Source organism: Triturus cristatus, chromosome 4_1 (genome assembly GCF_964204655.1).
Source record: "Triturus cristatus chromosome 4_1, aTriCri1.1, whole genome shotgun sequence".
NCBI classification, from domain to species: Eukaryota; Metazoa; Chordata; class Amphibia; order Caudata; family Salamandridae; genus Triturus; species Triturus cristatus.
This window is the reverse complement of record NC_140585.1, coordinates 639,305,502-639,326,231: the sequence shown is the minus strand read 5'-3', so window position 1 is coordinate 639,326,231 and position 20,730 is coordinate 639,305,502.

Genomic DNA, 20,730 nt, shown 5'->3' with positions numbered 1-20,730 from the left:
TAGTTTCTCTTCGGGACAGAGTTAAATAGCCTTGACTCGAACAGAACGTGTGGGATGTGCATTTGAAAGCATGAGAGAGAAATGTATGGAATGTACTTCTCTGTCTTGAAGTCAAAACACAGAAGCTCGGCCAGCTTCCGTCTTGACCTTGGAAGAGACCAGGACGGTCTGCTTTGATTTTGCAATAGATGCAGGGTGGGGGAACTTCTAAAAGTCTCTCTCTGTGTTATTTTTTTTTTTTTTTGAAACCGTTTATTACAAAGTTCAAAGAATATACAAAGATGGGCCTACAACCTTCAGGCCGGCCGCTAGCAGACAAGAGGAGCATATGATACACACAGTAGAACGCATGCTGCAACAAAGGGAAACGTACAGGAGTTAGCAGCGTTGATGGCCACACCATCCGAACCCCACATAACGGTTTCTTTTAAACATAAATAACAACAAAAAATCAAACCACAAGGCAACCCACAATCGAAAACAGCAGCATGTGCTCCCCTAGAAGGGGGACCCTACTGATCCATAGGAGTATCAAGGGGGGGAGAAGCTCAGGACAGGGACTGGGTGGATTTCGTGCCCGGCACCGGAGAGCTAAACCTGCTAGGGGGACGGGGCAGGCGAAGGATCAGGCAATAACGGCGGGGTACAGATTCCCCCGCGGTAGGCGTTCCAGGGGCCCCATACTTTCATATAACACAGAAAAATCCTGAGGTCTATAAAGGCAAAGAGAAAAGGTGGTATGTATAGTGAGGGAAAGAAGCCTAATGTACGTGGTGGAAGGGCAAAAACTCCGAAGACGTGGTCATACAATCACCCTGGGTAACTAACCCCATCACATGGGATTTTCATCCCAAAGAAAATCTCAAACTCCCAAGGGGCAACAGGACCCTCAGCGAGAGGTGAGAGCTTTATGCTATTGGTATTGTGCACTGAGAAGTAGAATGAATCCACATATGAACGGGATGTGAGTGGGGGTTGCAGTGCTAGTGAAATAGTAGTGCAAAAAGGAGTGTATTAAAACTAGTGACGGGACGGCCAGGAGAACTCTGTTAGACAACGCCGTACCGATGCTAGATTAAAAGGAGTGAAGGCACCACTAATCCGATGTAATCAGTGGAGCAATGTATGAGATAATGGTCGACATGTTTCAGCCGTGGCGCCTAACTAGGCTCGGCTTTCATCAGGACCTAGTAAGCTACTGCAAGAAAGAACGTGACAAAGGATATAGGGGACGCCCTCAAGTTGCTTGTAGGGTGCACGATTCCTCAATGATACATACATCACCTAGACAAAAAAAGGGGAGACTCAGTGTCAGAATGTGGGACAATGTTGCTCAGTAAAGACAAGTGAGAAAGTATAAACTTAAAGCAAACTCCACTCACCCGTATAAACTGGGTGGAAAAAGGACCTCCACCTGGCAACCGCTCAGGAAGGAACACCGCTCTGAAAAGAAGATGTAAGACTACTGAAGGGATAGTGGCTTACATGTCATGAGCGAGTGTGAAATATGTGAGTAGGTCATCTAAAAACGAGGGAGACTGACAAAAGCAGTATTTGCACAGAAAGCTAAACTAAGCAAAGATCATCGTTTGTCAATTGAAAGAAGCAGAGTTGGAAACGTGACCTGTGCATGGGTAATGGGTCAGAGCAAAATGAAATTGTACATGTCTGTACAATAGTAAATCAAAGTCAACAGATATACTTTAAAAACATCGCTCGAAGGTGGAGGAGTAGTCACCTTCATAGTAATGTGAACGAAAAAAGAAGAAACAGGGGCAGTGGAGCCCAGCGAGCAAGCGTCCTACCTCTCCGTCGGGGAACCGGGCTGGAATGAGCCTGCAGCCGGAGGTCCCGCGGGGTTGGACGAAGGCGGATAAAGTAAGAATGTGTCAGCAAAAAACGGACCAATCACGGGACAGGTAGTTCATGCTCTCAAGAGCGAGAGCCAATGCGGAGCGCTGAGTCACCCGTATGGCAGTAACCTAGGAGATAGGAATGCAGCTGACAAGTAGAGGGTGATGCTGTCAGAAGTTCAAAGGTAAGAGCGCCACATTCAATTAGGGAGATGACGTGGTAGCGCAATAGCGCAAAGAATGCGGAAACGCACGTCTTATAGCAAAGCTAGCTGTCAAAGCGCGTGTCGCTCCGTGTTGCACAAAACGCTGAGGAGGGTGCGAACTGATACAAGAGTTCGGCTCCAACAGCGCAGGAGGTGAAAACTGCCCTGTATTCGCCGGGAAATAAATGGCGAATAAAAGATGAAGCTGCAGGGAATAGTACATCAGCAGGGGGTGTATGTGCCGGTGTACAGAAGCCGTGCAGAGCAGATGCAAACAAAGGTTTATCATGACGATAGATTTGTATAAAGGCTAGATCGAAGGTGCCCATGAAAACGGTGTGAGGCATGGGTCAGTTGGTGAGGAGGTACGAACGAGCCAAGTGTGTTATAAAGATAGCCAAGGAATATCATCGTTCAGACCCTGAACGTGTGTCTTCAACTTGTACACCCACCTCTGCTCACGTTTGAATAGGAAAGAGGAGCTGTCTCTGAGATGTGGTGGTATGTAGCCGCGAATAACAATCGGGAGGCTCTTTTGGCACCTAAGATCCCCAAGGCATCCGAGAACAGACTCACTTGTGTGCACACCTATTGTCAATTTTCCAACCAACTCAAGAAAATCATTTTATCCAATTGGAAAATTCTCAACATAGGTGAGGTAGGGCTGCCTAGACCCCTCTTTGCGTTCAAACGCAGCAGCAATATCAGAGACCAGTTGGTACACACCCGCCCACGCACCAACCAAAGATGCACCCAACAAACTCTGTGGGGTCTCCCTCCAGTTGTGGGCCACTACCCATGTGGTTCATGTGCGGCATGCAGCCTTACCTCCGTGACCAAGGAAATTGACATTGGTACTGGTAGACCGTGGACTCTTAGAAGCCACAGTAATTGCAACAGCTCTCAATTGATCTATCTAATAACCTGCCCCTGCGGGCTGAGATATATTGGAATGACCACCCGCCGTATCAAAACTCGCATTTTGGAACACAAAAGCACGATACGGTGTGGTCGCTCCTCTACCAAACTCACCAACCACTTTCTAGAGGTCAATCATGCTCCCAATGACCTACACTGGACAGTCATTGACAAACCCTACATACCACCACATCTCAGAGACAGCTCCTCTTTCCTATTCAAACGTGAGCAGAGGTGGGTGTACAAGTTGAAGACACACGTTCAGGGTCTGAACGATGATATTCCTTGGCTATCTTTATAACACACTTGGCTCGTTCGTACCTCCTCACCAACTGACCCATGCCTCACACCGTTTTCATGGGCACCTTCGATCTAGCCTTTATACAAATCTATCGTCATGATAAACCTTTGTTTGCATCTGCTCTGCACGGCTTCTGTACACCGGCACATACACCCCCTGCTGATGTACTATTCCCTGTAGCTTCATCTTTTATTCGCCATTTATTTCCCGGCGAATACAGGGCAGTTTTCACCTCCTGCGCTGTTGGAGCCGAACTCTCGTATCAGTTCGCACCCTCCTCAGCGTTTTGTGCAACACGGAGCGACACGCGCTTTGACAGCTAGCTTTGCTATAAGACGTGCGTTTCCGCATTCTTTGCGCTATTGCGCTACCACGTCATCTCCCTAATTGAATGTGGCGCTCTTACCTTTGAACTTCTGACAGCATCACCCTCTACTTGTCAGCTGCATTCCTATCTCCTAGGTTACTGCCATACGGGTGACTCAGCGCTCCGCATTGGCTCTCGCTCTTGAGAGCATGAACTACCTGTCCCGTGATTGGTCCGTTTTTTGCTGACACATTCTTACTTTATCCGCCTTCGTCCAACCCCGCGGGACCTCCGGCTGCAGGCTCATTCCAGCCCGGTTCCCCGACGGAGAGGTAGGACGCTTGCTCGCTGGGCTCCACTGCCCCTGTTTCTTCTTTTTTCGTTCACATTACTATGAAGGTGACTACTCCTCCACCTTCGAGCGATGTTTTTAAAGTATATCTGTTGACTTTGATTTACTATTGTACAGACATGTACAATTTCATTTTGCTCTGACCCATTACCCATGCACAGGTCACGTTTCCAACTCTGCTTCTTTCAATTGACAAACGATGATCTTTGCTTAGTTTAGCTTTCTGTGCAAATACTGCTTTTGTCAGTCTCCCTCGTTTTTAGATGACCTACTCACATATTTCACACTCGCTCATGACATGTAAGCCACTATCCCTTCAGTAGTCTTACATCTTCTTTTCAGAGCGGTGTTCCTTCCTGAGCGGTTGCCAGGTGGAGGTCCTTTTTCCACCCAGTTTATACGGGTGAGTGGAGTTTGCTTTAAGTTTATACTTTCTCACTTGTCTTTACTGAGCAACATTGTCCCACATTCTGACACTGAGTCTCCCCTTTTTTTGTCTAGGTGATGTATGTATCATTGAGGAGTCGTGCACCCTACAAGCAACTTGAGGGCGTCCCCTATATCCTTTGTCACGTTCTTTCTTGCAGTAGCTTACTAGGTCCTGATGAAAGCCGAGCCTAGTTAGGCGCCACGGCTGAAACATGTCGACCATTATCTCATACATTGCTCCACTGATTACATCGGATTAGTGGTGCCTTCACTCCTTTTAATCTAGCATCGGTACGGCGTTGTCTAACAGAGTTCTCCTGGCCGTCCCGTCACTAGTTTTAATACACTCCTTTTTGCACTACTATTTCACTAGCACTGCAACCCCCACTCACATCCCGTTCATATGTGGATTCATTCTACTTCTCAGTGCACAATACCAATAGCATAAAGCTCTCACCTCTCGCTGAGGGTCCTGTTGCCCCTTGGGAGTTTGAGATTTTCTTTGGGATGAAAATCCCATGTGATGGGGTTAGTTACCCAGGGTGATTGTATGACCACGTCTTCGGAGTTTTTGCCCTTCCACCACGTACATTAGGCTTCTTTCCCTCACTATACATACCACCTTTTCTCTTTGCCTTTATAGACCTCAGGATTTTTCTGTGTTATAAGTACTTTGTTGGGGGATCCAATCCTGTGCGGTCTCTAAACTTGCTCCCTCTGACCCTCCGGTATCCAACCGTTTTGTAACTAGGCCCCATACTTTCACCCATGTCCCAGGCTTACCTCTCGCTACATACACCACCTTTTCCCGAAACATGCACCAGTCCATACTTTCCTTCCAGGCCGAAACAGTCGGGGACCTCTGGGAGCCCCACAATTGAGCAATATCGCGCTTGGCCACCATATATCCCAGAGTCACCCACCACGTCTGTGGCGCCGAGTAGTCGGTTGGTTCCCACACGTTCAACAAACATCTCCTCGCTTCAGGCAGCAGCGACACACGCTTGACCACCCGCAGGACCTCATGCACACCACGCCAGAATCGCTCCACCTCTGGGCATTCCCACAGAATATGAAGAAAGGTCCCCAAAGAACCACACCCACGCTTACACAACCCATCCACAGCATAGCCCATACGCAATAGCCTTGGCCCCGTTATGTAGACCCTATGGAGTATCTTGAGCTGGACGAAGCGAAGGCGGGCCGGTATGGCCACCTCTTTCGGGGAGGCCACCGCAGAGACCCAGTCCTCGTCGTCCAGCTCCAATCCATCGGCAACCCAAGCCTCACGAAGATTAGTCAGCAATCCCGAGCGGTCATTAATCAGTTTTTTATAGATCAAGGAGATCGTGTTCTCCGGTACATGTCCATCCAGCACTCTATCCTCCAGAGGGGAGTACTCCGGGATGGAGGCGACGTCCGGGAAGGCGGAGCATAGTGCATGACGGATCTGCATATACCGAAAGTACTCCCTGTCCTGCAACTGGAATTCCGTCTGCAGCATCTCGAACGTTTTGAATCCCCCCCTCGTCCAGAGATCCCCCACCCTGCTGATGCCTATCATGTCCCACTTCTCGAAGCCCTTCGAGGTCCACAGGGAGCCCAACTGCTCAGATGGGTATAGTGGTGATGCCCGGGTCAAACGATCCTTCCACCCCATCGCAACATTAGCCGCGTGCCACACTCGTACCATGACGCGCGTGGGGCCCGTCAGACGTGCGTCGATCGAGCCGGAGTAGAGCGCTCGATTATAGTCACCACCCGGCAGTAGCATCTTGTCCATTTCAAAGGCCGGGTTTAGGGCGGGCCCGTATAGGCCGTGATTAATCGCAGCCAGCTGGGAGGCCCAATAATACCGTTTGATATCCGGGAGGGCAATCCCCCCGTCATACCACGGGAGCGTCAGCTTCGCCAGGGCGATACGCGGTCTCCCGTCCCAGAACAGGCGGCGTTGCAAACTCTCCACCTCGCGGAAGTAGCGCGCCGGGACGAGGTCCATTGTATTCTGCAGCGCGTACAGGAAACGCGGTAGCGACATCATCTTAAACAATGCCGCCCGGCCGAGCGGCGAGAGCGGCAAACGCCTCCAACGCACGACATCCTCCTTCAGACGCTGGAGGGGGGGAAGCAAGTTCCGATCATACCGGGCCTCCGCGTCCAGAGTAATGAAGACACCCAGGTACCTAAATCCCTGCAGGGCGATCTGGATAGGACAGCCCCGCGGAAGGATAGGAGCCTCCCCAGAAAGAACATACACGCACGATTTAGCCCAGTTGATGACAAGGCCGGAGTTACGACCAAATGAATGCAATACATCAACCAGTACTATCAGTGATTTACGTGGGGAAGCCAGGTACAGGAGAATATCGTCAGCGTATAGAGATACGCGGTCCTTATACTCGGGGGTCCAGCGGAGACCACGAATAGAAGGTTCCCACCGCAGCCACTCCGCCAGGGGCTCCAAGGCAAGCGCAAAAAGGAGCGGCGATAATGGGCAACCCTGCCGCGTGCCCCTGCCCAACTCAAACGGAGCCGTCACTCTACCGTTCACAACCACCTGCGCAAGTGGGCCAGAGTACAACAATTTAACCCAGCTAATAAACCCTGGGCCAAACCCAAATTTCGCGAGCGTCGCCCAAATATATGGCCATTCAAGTGTGTCAAACGCCATAGTGGCGTCCAAAGACGCCAAGATGGCCGGCTCCCGTATGAACGGGACACGTGCGAGCACCCCATGCAAACGCCGCAGGTTAAGCGCTGTGTTGCGATGTGGAATAAAGCCGGACTGGTCCTGGTGGACCAAGTCACACACTACGCCGACCAGCCGATTGGCCAACACCTTGGCGAGAATTTTGGGCTCTGCATTCAGTAACGAAATGGGTCGATAGGACGTGACCCGGTCCCGTGGCCTCCCCTCCTTGTGGATAACCACGATGGTAGCCAGACGCTGGTATAGCGGGAGGGAACCCACCGAGTGGGCCGCAAGGAACATAGCACGGAGATGCGGCGCCAGCGTATCCGGTCGCAGTTTATACAACTCGATGGGAAGACCATTAGGACCCATGGCCTTGCCGGAAGCGACCGAGCGTATGGCGAGGGCAATTTCTTCGGAGGTTGGAGCGGCGTCCAACGACACTCTGTCCTCCTCCGAAAGGGAAGGCAGCGCGATATCTCTGAGCAGGGCATGGGAATCCTCTTCAGAGCGGGAAGACACCGGGGAATACACCCCCTGGAAATATTCCGCGAAGCAGGAGACTATTTCCTCCGGTTCAGTGACACACACACCATTTGTTTTCTCAATCAACGGGACAACTCGACTCGCTCTCTCCTTTTTGTCCAGCCACGCAATCAATTTACCAGCCTTATCACCCACATCATACAGTCTCCCCTGTTGCTCTCTACTGAGGCCCCTGGCCGCCTCCGTGACGAGGGCCTTATAGGCCGCTTGCTTGAGTTGGAGAACATGTAATTTGTCATCCGTCACCCCACATTCTAGATCCCCCTCCAACTCGGCTATCTCAGCTTCAACACGGGTCACCTCCTCCCGCTCGCGCCTCCGGGAGTGGGAAATAAGCGACAGGGCCTCTCCTCGGAGTACTGTCTTAAACACCTCCCACAGTGAGACCGCCGATGACACAGACCCCACATTCTCATCAAAATAGCGCTTAAGGGATTTAATCAGCTCTGCGCGAATGGTGGGGTCACGCAGGTACCAAGGATTAATCGGGACCACCCTACCCTCTACCCTCGAAATAATATCAAATTGCAACAAGAGTGGAGAGTGGTCCGAAATACCCCGTGCCAAATGGCGCACCTCCCCTACCCTCCCAACGTGTGCCGCCGGAACCAGGACATAATCTAGCCGTGAGAGACTACCATGAGCCCCTGAATGGAAGGTGTACTGTAGCTGCGTGGGATGTTTTAAACGCCAACAATCCACCAGCCCCAGGGTATCCAAAAGGCCAGATAACCACGCTTGGGCCCGGGGGAGATCCCTAGGGGGGTGACGATCCACAGTTCCGGAAACTACAGCATTAAAATCCCCCCCCACCACTAGAATCCCCTCCGGAAGGCCAAGGAGGAAGCGAAGGTCCGCAAAGGTGGTCGTCTGCAGCCCCGGCGGGACATATACTGACACAAAAACGACCACTCTGCCCTCCATTCTGCCCACCAAAACCGTGTAACGTCCCCTATCGTCATGGCGCACCTCATCAATCGCCAACGGGAGCGAGTTTTTAACCATAATGCCCACACCCCTTGAACCAGACGTGAAGCCCGAATGGGCCACGAGGCGGTAGCCCCGTCGATTCATAGCGCAAAAGGAATTGCCAATGAGGTGCGTCTCCTGCAGAAAAACTATATCAGGCGAAATTCGCTTCAAGAACTGCAGGACCACACCTCGCTTTATCCTGTCCCCCAGTCCATTAACATTCCAGGACAACAAACTCAGTCCTCTACCCCCCATCATAAACAGAAGTCATCACTCGTCCCCCAGAGAGCACTATAGAGATAACACAATGATACGTTTGCCTTGTGGTGTAAACAAACAACAACCAACCCCAACCCACCCATCCCAACAAAACTCCCCCCTCCCTGCACCCCTGCATGAGCCCGGACAGCCCCCCCAACTTGCAGTGTGCCTGTCGCCCCTATAGAGGAAACTAGCTAGACCCCCTAGAGGAGGAAAGAGTACCCCTCCTAGACCCCACACAACCTCCATGGGAGGGGAATGTACAAAGACAGACGCTTGATCGAAAATAGCATCGTTTTCGTCCAGAGTGAGGCCCAATATTGAACCCTCAGTCACGATCCAGTGGGCCATCTCCTCCCGCCGCCCCCCCCCGCCATCCCGATCACGATCCCCAGACAGAGTGTCCAGCCAGTCCCCAGCCGCTTCGGGACGATCAAAAAAGTGCGTGCGACCATCCACCTCCACTCGCAGCTTGGCCGGGAAGAGCATGGCGTATTTTAAGTTCAGGTCCCGAAGTCGGCGTTTGACGCCCAGAAAGCTCAGTCTCTGCTTCTGGACCGCTTGGGTGAAATCAGGGTAAAAGTTCACCTCCATATTTTCCAGCTTGACCGGCCCTTGTAGTCTGGAGGCTTGCAGGATAGCGTCTCTGTCCCGAAAGTTAAAAATCCAGGCAATGAGAGGTCGCGGAGGGGCTCCGACCTTCGGCCTTCCCCCGGGAACTCTGTGGGCCCTCTCCACGGCAAAAAATCTACTCAGTCCCCGAGGCTGGAGATGGGTAGCGATCAGGTCTTCCACAAATAGATCCGCCGCCGCTTCCTCCCGTCCCTCGGGTACTCCGATGATGCGGATGTTGTTCCTCCGGGCCCGACTCTCGGAATCCTCAAGGCGTCGATCCATAAGTGCACTCGCCTGAGTAAGCCGGCGCACCTCCGTTTGCAGTGCCGCCACCTCAGTCGTAAGGCCCGATGCGGTTTGGGCCAAAGAATTAACTCGGTCGTTGGTCTTGGAAAGATCGGCCCTCACCAGGCCGACATCCACAAGGACCGCGTCGATCTTCTGTGCCAGGGTATCAAACCGCTGGCCCACCGAGGCCCTCATCTCCGAAATGGCGCCCATGACGTCGTGGAGAGTCAGATCCGTGGGCAAGTCCGGGGCATCAGAAGGGCCCTCGGGGGACTTGTGCGGTCCGCCGGGAGATCCCCTCTGGAGGGTATAGCGGTCCATACTGTTGGCCTGATGGACGGTGCCACGCCGGGTCGACTTGGCCTTTGACCGATCTCCATCTTGTTTCGTGGCCATCGCCACTGGTCCCACAATCGCACCAGCAACGCCGTAGAGGGCAGGCAATCAGGGCCACAAGCTCCGGGGGGGGCCACCCCAGATAGGCAGGGTGGGTCACAGCCGGCAGGCAGGCAGGGTCCCCCAGCGAGGCCACACCAACACAAAAGGCTCCGCGATCACACTTGCAGAGACGGTGCGAAAGCGAAAGCGAAAGTGCGGGGTACGCCACTCGCCAGGCCCGGCCCGCCGTTGTTGTTCACTTTGTTGCTGGGTCACCCCCCAACGCAAATCCGGGGTCCGGCGAGGAGAAGGTCGCAAACTTCAATCGGTGCTCACTCCGGCACCCGAGGTCCGATTTGAAAACGGAAAATGGGTACCACCTCAACTCAGGTTCACCAACACTGTCCCCTCAACCGAGGCAGGATGAAATCAGGATAGACGTAGGAGGTTGCGGAGGTCCTCGGGAGCCTCGCACCTACGCGGCCATCTTGGTTGCGCGCTAGGCTCCTCCTCTCTCTCTGTGTTATTAAAGAGTATTAAAGACAGGACGTTTTTTGCGGTCATACTGAAGCTCACTCATGAGATGGACGCATCATCACAAGAAAGTGTTGCTGTCCCATTGAGACTTCTGGGTGACTGACTGAAAGGGCTTCCCAGTCTAGCTCATCAGAATGATGCACTCAAATGTTGATGAATGAGTTATGAGTTTCATTGCTCTGTGATGATTTCATGTTGTGTTCTTTATTAGTTATTCACTCATTTAACAGTGTTTATTCTTAGCATTTGACTGAGCTCGTTTCTTGCATTGGATGTCCATTATTATCTGCTTTCATATTTGCTTGTGATCTATTTTCTTAAATTCGACTTGTTAATGTTCCGTTTTTATTATCTGCTTAGGTTTTGGTCTCTTGCATTTCACTTGTGAATGTTTCATTGTTAACTCTTTTGTAAGTGTTTCATTATTATCATTATTTGAGTGTTTTACCATTATTAACTGCTTGTGTTTTATCTCATGCATTTAATTATTTTAGGAGTGATTATTAGTTGCTTGGCATATATATATGAGCTGAAAATATGAAAGGAGGTAAAAGTGAGAGATTAAAGAGCAAACAACCTTTTATCGTTCCGCCTTTATGTTCACACCAGTGACATTAGTAATACTCGCCATGCATTCTGGGATACCTTACGTCCACCACGACACCAGTTTGTTTAATGAAAGAGAACTAATGATGAGTATTCATTCCAAACTTATAAGAATGGAAAGACTATCAGCATATTCAAACCAAAAGGCGGCACGAAGTTCCCAAATGTATAAAGGGATTTTTGTTGCCGAAACGTGTCTCTGGGGAACAGTTTTTAAATAAAGTTTGCTGCTCAACCCCCTCTGGAGGTGCAAGGACTCTTTTTTCAAAGAAGGGAGGTTTTGGGTTATATATAAAAACTCACAGAGTACATAATGACATTGAATCAGAATGACATTGGCCTAACATTCACCTACAACATACAATCAAGGGAAATCGAGTTCTTGGATAACAAAGTGTATATAAAATCTAACAAAATACATACAACATTGTTTCGCAAAAAAACAGCAACAAATAGTCTTCTCCACGGAACAAGCTTCCATCCAGAAAATCTAAAAAAAAGTATCCCATATGGGAGTTCCTACGGATGAAAAGGAACTGCTCTGAACCTAAGGAGATGGAGGCCAAGTTCGATGAGACCAAAAAGCGGTTCCTTCAACGGGGATACAAATATAGGGATATTATAAGTGGAGAGACCAAACCAAGACAAAAAACAAGAGCCCAAACATTGATTGATAAAAATAAAAGTAAGCAAACAGCATTGAAAGATGACATACCGCGACTCACATTAACATATTCCAAAGAAGGCTTTAAAATTCGGAAAATCCTTATGAAATATTGGAATATAATCAGGAAGGGTACAGACATTGGTATCAAGATAGGAAATCGACCATTGAACAGGAAAGCACCCTCAATCTGTGACACATTGGTCCACAGTCATTTTGAGATCAAGAAAACAGAAACCTGGCTCCAAAAAAGACAGAAAGGATTCACTAAATGCATGACATGCAAGGCCTGTAAAGTGGGAAAAAATCTGAAGACAATCAAAGATCCCAAAGGTCAAACATTTGAAGTCAAGGGAACAATCACGTGTGAATCACAATTTGTGGTGTATCTAATCGAATGTTGTTGTGGCCTACGTTACATAGGATCAACCATATGTCCGTTGAAAAAACACATACTAGAGCACATTCGAGCGATTCAAAACAAAGACACTACTTATGCCACAGCCAAGCATATACAAAATCATGTTGGGAAGACCTGGCTAGACATTAAATACTCAGGCCTAGCCATGATACTCGACCATGAGAGTGGAGGTAACAGAACTCAAAAACTGCGACGACTGGAATCTAAACTCATAATTCGTTTTAAAACTAGAAGCCCGTTGGGGCTCATTGGAGATGAAGAGATGCATGTACATTTATAGTTGCTATATGCACACTCAATCTAAATATCGACCAAAGTCATAGGAACTCAATAATGCCCTTTCCTCCTCCCCCCTTCCTTCTGTTTTTACCCCTCCCCCCCTTTTTCTTTTCTTTTTAGATGAGTAGATTTGTATACAAAAGTATAATTTCTGTCAACAGGCTCGACTTTGTGATAGATACCGGATGTAATTAGGGCACTTAGCCAATATAGCAACTGACGTATTACCTAATAGCAATGAGTCTAAAGTCGCGCGTATGTCAGCACTAGTGCTACAAGCCGCCACTTTATGAATTATCATAAATGCTTTCTTGTATTTGATATGGCCACTTAGGCAATCAATCTTACATCCGTAATGTAGAATAATAAAATTACCCACAAGGTCAAACCCGTTTGACAGACAAATGATTTGTAATTTGTAAGCATTTAAAACTACCTAGTCCACAATGCCTCATTATCGGCGCCTGTGGCTATATGGTATAAATATGATGAAACAAAAAACGGACTTGTAAAACTACCGTGATCAAGAGCTGCGTTCAGCTCGAAACGCGTAGGTGGAGAGAAGTTTAAGTCAATAAAAATAGTTGAATATTCCAGAGCGAATGCAGCGGCTTTGAAATATACATATATATATATTCCAAATGAACTTTGCTCCCAAAGTGAAGGCGCCACACTCGATCGTGTATAAATCCTTTTATTTGCAGGGAAAGTAGAGCCGACAACCTCGCTAGTTCCAGCTTAAAACTTGCCAAAGACGTCCCAAACGCGTTTCGGGCGTCCTTCCGCCCTTTGTCAATGGTCTTGGCTTGTAGAGAGATAGAGCAGCAATGTTTTGCATCGCACTCGCGATGGTTCATTTATAGTTCCGCCCTTCAATGGCGTAGATAGCATTGCATTGTGGTTATGGTGGTTTTACCCAAGTTGGTGCCGCTATGTTCTCTTCATTAAAAATTAAATACCTCAGTGGGTTAGCTGGTAACATGTATGGCCGTGGCTCTGCCATTGAAGGGCGGAACTATGAATGAACCATTGCGAGTGCGATGCAAAACAGTGCTGCTCTATCTTTGTCATCAGTGATGTCATCAGTGATGTCACTGACCATGTCATGAGTGATGTAATATGTGACGTCATCAGCAGTGCATGGCGGGAACGCGAGTTATAGTTAGCTCAACTAACTATAACAGCCACATTTCTCTGGTTTTGTACAAGTGAAATGTCCAACTAACTATAACGTCCCTGAAACCTGTGTTTTTTCAGTGAATTTTCAAGGTTTTTTAAATGCAAATTTCCAACTATAATGTCCATGAAACCTATGTTTTTTTTGCAATTAATTATTTGCTAACTTCTAACTATAAGGTAGTAGTCGTGTTTGCATATTGGTGCAGAAAGGTGCCTGGGCCTCTGACCAGCGTTCAGGAATTCCACTGCTTAGGACTTACAGGAGGTACCAGGAGGGCTACTTGGCCGTCAAAGTCCCTCAGGAGTAAAGTGGACTTCATCCCCCAACCAGTACTGTGCCAGGAGGCGCGTTTTCAGAGTGGCGGAGAAAGGTGAGCATGGCCTCCGAAGACCTCTTAGCAATCCCACTTTGTGGGACTCAATGGAGGTAACAGAAGGGGTAGTTGGCCCCCCCAGGTCAACCTTGGGGGCCAACTACCCGTCCTATTACCTCCAGTAAGTCTCACACAGCAGGATTGCTAAGTTCTCATAGCAGACCATGCCCCCTTTCCCCACCACTCCACAAACACACTTCCTGTCATGCTCTTGGATGGGGATTAAAGTCCCCTTCGCTACTGGGGGTCCTTAGGGGCCAACTAGTCTACCTGATACCTCCAGTATGCGCCAGATAGTGGGATAGCTGACAGGTGGACACAGGTCATACCCCCTTTCTCCGCCACTCTGCAAATGCACCTCCTGGTGCATTCTGGGTTGCAGAATTAAGTCCCCTTGAATCTTGAGAGTCCCTGGGGGCCAACTAGCCCACCAGGTACCTCCAGTATGCCCCACACACCTGGATTGCTGGGAGTGGTCCGAGGCCACGCCCCATTTTACGCCACTCTGCAAACTAGGAAGGAGCCACGCAGCCCCCTCCCAAGGCCGATTTCGGCCTAGGGAACCCATCCCCTGCTGCATGGCCTCATTTAATTTAGTTTTTTTATTATTAATATGGGACGGGGACGCATGGCCCCCCTTCCCTTGGCCACTATTGGCTCCGGGGACCCCATCCCCTGGGGCCTGGCCAGACTTTATTTTTCAGTTTAGACGAGGGCTGCATGGCCTGCCTCCTGAGGCCAATTGTGGCCCCAGGGACCCCATCCCCCAGGGTAGCCTTTCTTTTTTTGTAAAAAAAAAAGAATTAATTAAAAGGGAGGGAGTCGAGTCCCCCCCTCCCTTGCCACTTCTGGCCCTGGGGACCCCATCCCCAAGGCTTGATCTCACTGGGACCGCGGGGTGAGCCTCTTGCGGGACCCGGCATTGCTTTTGGACAAGGGGAGCTGCTGACATGCAGCTTCCCTTGTCCAAAGGCAATCTGCTTCGCTTCATGGAAGCGAGAGCAGGATTCCTGCTCTCGCTTCCATGAAGCAAAGCAGAGTTTGCAATGACAGGGCAGGATCTGTGCTACCGCCCTTTCATTGTAAACTGCAATGTTCCAGGGTGGGCACTCCAGGACATTGCTGGAGCCGGCCCTGGGGGGTGGTGGTCCCCAGGGCCATCTAGGGCTACAGGAGGAGGGGGCCGCGTGCCCCCTCCCAACATTTGCATAGCCCCGGAGAGGTGGTGGTCCCCAGGGCCAGTGGTCCACAACAGACACCCTCATTAGCATAATTAGTGCCCTGGGGAGGTGGTGGTCCCCGGGGCAGTGTGGGGGTGGCAGATGTGCCCCACACCTATTTATTTATATTGAAGCCCCGGTGAGGTGGCGGTTCCCGGGGCTTGGAGAGACCCACAAGGCCCCCCACCTCATATAAATTGAAGCTCCAGAGAGGTGGCGGTCCCGGGGCAGCGTGGGGGGAGCCCCCACACTAATTTGTTTTCAAGCCCTGGGAAGGTGGCGGTCCCTGGGGCTGCAGTGTCCCGTACAGCCCCTGCATATATTTTGTACATTGCCCCCAGGACTTGGCCCACACGGGGGCGTATTAAAACGAAGTGCGGGAGCCCGTGCTTAGTTTTTTGGGGGTGGGGTTTCAGCTGGATTCACACGCCCAGTGCGAATCCCAGCAATTTTTTAGAAAACAAAATGCTTTTTTGGTACCCCCTGAACACGTCTAGGGGGTTAGGGTGTTTCTACCCTGCCCCCTTTTCTTTTTTCTTAACCTTTTTTCTTGTGATTCGGTTCTACAGAGTCACAAGATGACTGCCAACACTTCTTGGTTTTATGTGTTGGAGGCCAATCAGAATCAAGCTTGTGCTCAGAAGGGTTCGCAAATCCTCCTCAGTCACCAGATATAAAAAGATTTAAACATGAATATTTCAGGAACTACTGAACAGATTTGCACCATTTTAAAAAAGCACACTTTCTGAACTAAGAGCTACCTTTGGTGTAATTTCGTTCAGCAGTTTAGGCTGTAGCTTTGTCTAAAGTTGCCAATGGAAATTAACAGGGAGAAAACTCCCCTTTTTTCTCGGCCCCCGCTTGACAAATCACCCCGAAACTTTCAAGACATGAGCTGACCGGAGCGGGCCATTAGTTTTCAAAATTTCGTGAAGATTCGTCAAACGGCACCAAAGATATTGACAAATCAAAAAACACTTTGCCTATGGACACTAGGTCCTAACTATAATTACCTACTGGCAACACATCACTGAGATATCCTCATTCACAACAATTTACAACAAGTCTTCTTGATTTGTTTCTTAAGTTGTGTTTATTCTTCCTTTCGCACCATTCTTCATTTATTGTACATTGTAAGTGATCAGACAGAAGCCATCACGTGTTTCGCGCTTCACTGTGCTTCTTCAGGGCCCAGTTTGTGATTTCTTGAAAATGTATTCCTTCACTCTAATTTTTTCTTTATGAATAATTCTCATCTTCTGTGAAATATTCTCTTCTAGATTACGTGTTCTGGAACAGTAGAAGGAGGATCGTGAGACGTGCTGCATACAGCGGACCCGTATCAAGGGGTTTTAAAGAATAGAAGACATACACAAGGACAATATATTGTAATGGTCATAAAAGAGAAACTCTGCATAATGTCAAAAGAAATCTAGACTGGGGACCAGTAACTGAGATACGAAGTGTCGGGCTGAAACTGTTACCCAAATTATACATATATATATTCACTGAAAAAAACATAGGTTTCAGGGGCGTTATAGTTAGCTGGACATTTCCCTCGTACAAAACCCTAGAAATTCCCCTGTTATAGTTAGTTCAGCTAACTATAACTCGCGCCCCCGCAATGCACTGCTGATGACGTCACATATTACATCACTCATAACATGGTTAGTGACATCACTGATGACATCACTGATGACATCTCAAATGACATCACTGATGACATCACTGATAACATCATCCATTGAGTATGTGTTTCTGAACAGTTTTAATATGTTTAATATATATAGGGAAAGGCCTGTTGAAAAATAATTGGGTGTACAAGTGTGTGAATGGATGATTTTCTAGGTGTGTAACTGACTCTATAAGTGAGTCATTAAATGTATCTTACTGCAGACTAGTGACTAAACTGTGTGAATGTCTGTATGTGTCTGTGTGTCGGTGTATACGTGGCTGCATGGTTTTGTGAATAGCTATATGAGTGTCTATATGGGTTATTGATTGGTTGTCTGAGGATCTGTATGGGTGCCTGAGTGTTTGTGTGGGTAGGGTGTGTGTGACTCTGTGACTAGATGTGTGAGTGGGTGATTCAGTGGGTGCATGGTTTTAAGAGTGCATCTGTGATGGACTGTATGGTTGGGTGAGTGTATGTATGGGTGTGCTAGTGATTGAATGTATATCTCAGTTGTACATGTGTCAGTAACTACATATGTGAAACGCAGTGTATATGTGTGTAAGAGTATATAACTATCTATATGTGAGAGTGTGTGATTTTGGGAGTGGCTGTATGCGCCATAGTGCAAGGATATCTGTGTCATGTGCTGTTTGTTTTTCTGCAGGAAGACACAGAATTTGTTAGTATTTTTATGAGTAAGTGAACTTGAGTGTTTTTAACTGTATAGGTGAGTAAATTTTACTGTGATTAATTATTTGCATGACTGACTAGATGTGTCAGTACCTCAATGGATGATTGGCGGTGTGTGAGTGTCTATATAGGTGTATAAATGCACAGAGTGACTGTAAGTATGAGTGACTGTACAGGTGAGTGAGTGGAGATGGATGTAGATCTAAGAGTCAATGAGAGGGTATGTAGTTATTGGTATTGGAGTATCTATGGTCTTCAAAATGGCCGTCTGAAATTTTGAGTTGGTGTATCAAAAGTTATATTAGGGTGTGAAAAGGTGTACTAATTTATCACATAGATGACGTCATCAGTGATGTCATCAGTGATGTCATTTGAGATGTCATCAGTGATGCCATCAGTGATGTCACTGACCATGTCATGAGTGATGTAATATGTGACGTCATCAGCAGTGCATTGCGGGGGCGCGAGTTATAGTTAGCTGAACTAACCATAACAGGGGAATTTCTAGGGTTTTGTACAAGGGAAATGTCCAGCTAACTATAACGCCCCTGAAACCTATGGTTTTTTCAGTGAATTTCTAAGGTTTTTTAAATGCCAATTCCTAACTATAACATGCATGAAACCTATGGTTTTTTCAGTGAATTTCAAAGGTTTTTTAAATGCCAATTCCTAACTATAACGCCCCTGAAACCTTTGGTTTTTTCAGTGAATTTCAAAGGTTTTTTAAATGCCAATTCCTAACTATAACGTGCATGAAACCTATTGTTTTTTCAGTGAATTTCAAAGGTTTTTTAAATGCTAATTCCTATCTATAACTTATCTCTAAAGATATCATGTTTAATGATTTTGATTGGATTTCTATATTTTTCAAATTCAGTGTGTCAATTTCATTAATTATTTTTTTTAAAATACTTTTTTATCACCATTTTTTAAACTTATTTTTTCAATTCATTCTTTTAAAGATTAAAAAATATTATTTGAACTTAATGAGTTTTTCAAACATATTTTTTAATATTTTTAAAAATATTTTTTTAACTATAAGTGCAAAACTTTATTTTAGATATGTTTTTTTTCAATGTTTTTGGATCTGCGCACCCTAAGCGCACCGTTCACGATCCGTACGTGATAGCATCCGCGCATGGTATGCGTTGGGTACGTGTTTAGTGCGCGATCGCTATGCGACCGGTACGCGACTCCCAGCCTATACACGATACGTTCAATGTACGTAACGCGACGTCTACGGGCTTCCGCGATGCGTCATATGCGTCCGTGACGCTGTAGGTGCGCGGATCCCGCGAAGTATTTAACATTTAAAAAAACATATTTATGTATTTCATGTGAATATTAATTGAAGACAAACTCTAAACTAGTCTTAAAAGTAATATATTTTTACATCTAACCCTATATTTTTTTTTAATTCAATTTCGCGGATGCGCGCTGGGTGCGTGCTGCGTAAGCGCATGGTGTGCGGATCCCATGTGACCTGCAAAAAAGAGATTTGATTGGTTCATTACACTTCCTGTTCTAACTACTGAAAGACCCCACCCATTTCAATCATTCTTCTTTGAGCTTCTTTGGAGAACCATCTCTTTGGAGAGAAGAAGATTTTTTTAGTCTAAGTATACACTTAGTTCTAACTTTTTGCAACCAATAATGGCTTCAGGGCAGCAGGCATCACCTGCATCACCTCAAACCTCTGAGGATGAATTTTTGCCGGAGGAACCACACAAAAAACGTTTTGCTTCAGTGGTGTGGAAATGTTTTACTTTTCCCGATGGACAGAATAAGATCAATGTCACCTTGGTCACATGTAAGATTTGCAAAAGAGTCTTATCGAGAGGGGATTTTACCAAGAAATACCCTTGCGGCATGGCAAGTATGATGAAGCACATGAGGAGCCTTCATCCAAACAATCTTGCACGTGAAGAGTGCCGACGGATGAGAGACACTCCTGCTCCTGCGCCATCCACCTCATCGCAGCCGAGCACGTCAAGAGTGCATCCCTCAGACCAAACCTTGGACATCTGTCCTCAATTTCAATTTTTAAAAGTGCTCTGCACTAAGTGCAATAAGACTTTGTGCTATGGCGAGCAGTCAATCGACCCCATCTGCCGCCGGCAGGAAAGTCATATTTGCTAGTTTTATTTTTTTTTACTGTTCCCTGAAGTTCATTGTTTGGTTTCTCCTGTTTTGTTTTTTTGTTTTGATTTTCAGAAAAACCAAAAAAATCACAAAATTGTTCAGAAAACCCAAAATAAACATAAAAAAAGAAAGAAGAAAAAAAAAGTTCTTGTAAGAACTAACTTTCCTGATTTAAAAAAAGAGCTAAATTTCTTTGTTAGTGTGTGAAAGTTTAGATGAATGTATGTGTAGTACGTAATTGACTGAATGAATGCATTAGTAGCATATGGTGAATGTATAAGTGCAGAACTATAAGGAAGTGCTGCAGCATCACACAGTAACCTCTTTAATTGTAGTGTGCTGTAGTACTTTCAAAGCACAGGGATGCAACATATGTACATAAATATGTTGCAAATCTATGCTTCTCTCTGCACGGCTGCTTAAACTGCAGCCATGTGGTGACACATGCACCCTTGCACAATAGTGCAAGGATATCTGTGTCATGTGCTGTTTGTTTTTCTACAGGAAGACACACCTTCCTGTACAAAAACAATGAGAAAATCCATTTTTCTCCTTCAATGTATGCTGAACATTTCAGCATGCATTGAAGATATAAAAATGTGGAGAAATTAAAACAACTCTCTTTGTTGTGCTTTCCAACACCAATTGTAGAATGGTGCACCATTCACACACATATCGAGATTTACAATTTCTAATAAATCTAGACATGTGTCTTGTTCTATGAGTATTAAGTGCAATCATGCACAACAACACTTATAGAACACCCTTTCAACCGAAAGTGGTCTGCATGATGAGGTTATATTTTCATGGAGTATAAAAAGTGCA